Below are 4247 nucleotides of genomic sequence, written 5' to 3' on the forward strand. Positions count from 1 at the left end.
GGCCCACCCCCGCCCCGACCGCCATTCACCAGCCCGTGCGCTATGCCGCTGCTGACGATTCCTCAAGCGGGGGGACGGGACGCGGCAACTTTGTCCCCCACCACCCCCGCTCACCTCCTGCTGATGGCACTCACTATCCGTGAGTGGCTGATGCTTTGATCTGCATTGATCTAGATCGGCTATTAACCTAGTCCTCATCCCCATTCTTGGATTTTTCAACCTCCATTCTGTAACCCACCTCTGAATACATAACCGTTAATCACTATTCTTCTTCACATTTGAGGGGGGGGGGGGGGGAAAACAATTAGATAAACTTTATAAAATGAAGAAGGGAATGGATTTTTGATAAGAATAGTAATTGAGACGGGGGCACCCTGTCCTCTCCCCCTTGGCTCCCGGCTGGCCCCCGGCTGGCCCCCGGCTGGCCCCCGGCTGGCCCCCGGCTGGCCCCCGGCTGGCCCCCGGCTGGCCCCCCGCTAGTCAGTCCCCCGGAGCGTGTCGGGTGGGCGCGGGCCGGGCCTCCTCGGGAGCCCCAACGACAGCCCCACCGCCGGCGTCCTTCGGCTCCCAGGGCCGGGGCTCCGCCTGGGGCTCCGCTTCTTCCAGTCAACTTCCTCGACTCAGCCGTTTGCTCGCCCCTGTTATTTCAAGCGTCCAACGGGTAAAGCACCACAGGAGTCGGGTTCGAACCCCCGAGACCTTGAGCATGGTATATGCCCCGTGGCACCTGGGAAAGCCCTTTTTTGAAAAAAGAAAATCAACTTGTCTCAATGCCATGTTCTTGCAGTCAGCTAGAACATTTGCGTTGAGCGTTGAGGCAAGTAAATTTGCGTCACCACAAGAACGTTTTCTTGCTACAAGAACTGGCTTTTTCCTTAGTGGGCCCAGGCCGGACTCAACACACCGAACCGCAAGTGCGAGCGAGACAGTCTCGCAGGGCGCGCGCGAGTAGGCGCGGGCGGGGCGCGGGCGAGCGGAGCGCCTGCGCGGGAGGCAGCCCCGCCGCGCAAGGAGGCCTCGCGGGCCTGCCTAGCCTACCCCGCACCCCGACGCGTGCTCTCGCTCTCAGACAGCTCCACTATAGCGGCCCTCAGATCCAAGCTAGCCACGGATGGCAAATGAAGACGTTCATATTACTCTTATTAGACAGTCCCTTGTGGTCTGTCTCTACCCGAAGGTAAAAGTTTCCCGTTTTGATAAATATTGCCGGTTATCGTTATCCAGTTTTGATAAAGATTGCCGATTGACGTTCCAGTTCCAGTTTTTTTAATAATGAACGCCACAGCTAATCAAGGTTTCAAATTGTTTGTTTGTTTGTTTGTTTGTGTGTGTGTGTGTGTGTGTGTGTGTGTGTGTGTGTGTTTGTTTGTTTGTTTGTTTGTTTGTTTGTTTGTTTGTTTGTTTGTTTGTTTGTTTTTTTGTTTGGACGGATGGACGATTTGTAACGTGAATGAATGTAATCAACGTTAATATCGTTCTAAGGGGAAAAATTCGAGGAGGAGTTAAGATTTGTTCGGATGGGCAAAAGACTGTAAGATTGTATTTAAACCGTCTTCATGTATTACTGCCTTGGTTGGATTTGGCATTTATGAGTAAATTATTGGGAGAATGGGAAGAAAATGACAGGAATAAGGAACGCTAGCCTTAATTTACCATCCCTGCTCAAATCTTTTCTAAGTGTCGGCAGGAAGACATGTGCAAGGACCTGTGTATCGGTGACAAGGCTAATGATAGTGCTATGTTTATCATGCTCGATGGTTACGAATGATGATTATTATTATTGCTTACATTTTCGAAATTATGATAATAATAATAATGTGAAATGTGAAAAACAATCCTTCTTCTTTTCGCAATGACTTTATTATTATTTGGCCGAGACCGAGCAAACGGTCGGCCACCGCCCGCGAGCAGCGTCGCGACTGAGCGCCAAAAACCCCCGCCACTTCCGCCACGCCACGCTCCCGCCGCCCTGCTCTCGCGGTATATTTAGCCCAATGGCGGGGTGGGCGAGGCGGGGCGAGGCGGGGCCGGGCAGGGCGTGGCGGCTGGCTGCGGGGCAGTGCTCGTAGCGCTTCGCTTATGAATGCAGCAGATGATTGGTTCCCCCCGCGCCCCGCCGCGCCCCGCCGCGCCCCGCCGCGCCCCGCCGCGCCCCGCCGCGCCCCGCTATACTCTGCAGCCTGAGCACCACCACGCCCCGCCACGATTCGCACAGGAAGAGGGAGATCGGTCGCCACCACGCCACGCGCAGTATGTGCGTGGAAAAAATGTGTGCCCGTTGTCTCCGCCAATGTTGTAGTCGAGTTGATTTCAGGAGAAAGGGACAACTTAGCTGCACGGAAACAAATCTCATATTCACGCCTGGAAACAACTTTGAGCAATCAAATGTGGTTTGCGAGCTGAAAAATGTGGAAAGCAGCTTTGGTTGCTCTGGTTCCCAACCCCAACCACGGGTGGTGGTTTAGCATATTAGCCGAGCACACACCCCCACAGGACTGAAAGAAATGGTTTCAACGATGTTTGGCAAACCCACCGACACCGACCCCCTACCAGTCTGTTTGCACGATACAGAATGTTCCACCACATTCTGCACAACGCCACCCCCTAGTGTATTCACGCTGAAAATACTTTGTTAATGTTCTCTAGCTATATTAGAGGCTGTGATAAAAACAACGATACTGATCTCCGCTTTTTAGCATGGAAGGTTGTGCAATGAAAAGTTGTCTCAGTTTTTTTTTCTCTATGTGACTGTCTGTCGGAACAGTTAGTTGACATGCAGCCCACACTGCGGGTTTCCGCTGGCCGCTTGGACGTCCCCTGGTCCCCTCCCGTGCCGGCCGGCCTGCGCGCCGCCTGTAGGCTGTAGGCCGCCTGCTGACGCTGACTCGGCCCGACTCACTGACGAGTTGCCTGCTCTGTTCAACTGGGCAGATACCGCGGAGCTGAAGCGGGCTGCAGAATTGAAGCGTGTTGGAGAATTGAAGCGCACTGCAGAATTGAAGAAGAAGAAGTGGACTCCAGAACTGAAGCAGACTGTCGCGCTGAAGCGTCAGACTGTAAAGCTGAATCGTCAGACTGTGGTGTAGTGCTGAAGTGGTAGGACCACAGCCCACGGGGTGTCGGTCTTGTCTGGGGGCTCTACGTCCAGCAGGAGCAGGATCCCGGCCCCGGCGTGACATTTAGACTCCCGGGTCGACGCTCCGCGATGCGTGGCGGGGCGTGGCGGGGCGTGGCGGGCAGGGTGTGGCGGGGCGTGGCGGGCAGGGTGTGGCGGGGCGTGGCGGGGCGTGGCGGGGCGCGGCGGGCAGGGTGTGGCGGCGCGCGGCGATGCCTGGTATGAATGGGCCTGGTACCACGTGTGTCCTTGCGAAGGTTAGAGGCGAAAACAAAACAGGCGAGCGCCGTGCCACGCCAGCAAAAGCTGCAGCCACTGATGGTGGTGGTCGTCGCGGCGGTGGTGGTTGTAGTGGTGGTGGTTGTGGAGGTAGTGGTGGGTTGCTGCTGCTGCTGCTGCAGCTCCGCTTCGGGCCGGCTCGGCTCGGCTCGGTCTGGTGGTAGTGTGCTCCGTGGGGCCTCCGCGGGGCCTCCGTGGGGCCACAGGCCTGAGCAGACCGGATGTGCCCCCACTCCCCGCTCCCCCCACCCACGCCGGCAGGCTGTTCGCGGCTTCACCAAGCCTACGCCTGCAGACGACGCCTCGCCCGCTCGGCCCGAGCGAGAGAGAGAGAGGAAGAGAGAGCAGACAGACAGACAGACAGACAGACAGACAGACAGACAGACAGACAGACAGACAGACAGACAGACAGACAGACAGACAGACAGACAGACATTGGGGGGGGGGGTGGACCGCTAACGACTTCCAAAAGGATTCGGGGCAGAGCGGGAGAGCGCTTCCCAAGTAAAACTTCTCACCTCAACTCGAGGCGGAGGCGAGCCTGGTCTGGGTCTCGACCCCGATGTCAGTCACCCGCGCCTCCCGCCCCACCACCACAGTGAGGGCGAAACGATACCGTAGACGGGCACTTTGCACATGTGACAGTGTGGTTCTCTGTGAATCTACACTTGCACTCGTACTAGTGGTGCCGAGTGTCGAAAGTAGTGAACGTACGTGAGGCGCGTCGGCGCGGCCGCTCTCATGAGCGCACCACACACTCTCACACACGGACGCAATAATTGTCTGGCAGCCCCCTCTCCTTCCCCACCTCTTTTCCTACTTTATCCGCAGCCCCCCCCTCCCACCCGCACCC

The 4247-nt window shown here is 56.9% G+C and overlaps 1 protein-coding gene across 2 annotated transcripts in view; it reads left to right on the forward strand.

Moving 5' to 3' along the window:
- LOC113209629 (eukaryotic translation initiation factor 5B) overlaps positions 1–4247 on the forward strand; it is a gene marked incomplete in the record, with an annotated part of 14728 nt that overhangs the window by 9698 nt on the left and 783 nt on the right.

Source organism: Frankliniella occidentalis, unplaced genomic scaffold (genome assembly GCF_000697945.3).
Source record: "Frankliniella occidentalis isolate FOCC.00 unplaced genomic scaffold, Focc_3.1 Scaffold93, whole genome shotgun sequence".
Taxonomy (NCBI): Eukaryota; Metazoa; Arthropoda; class Insecta; order Thysanoptera; family Thripidae; genus Frankliniella; species Frankliniella occidentalis.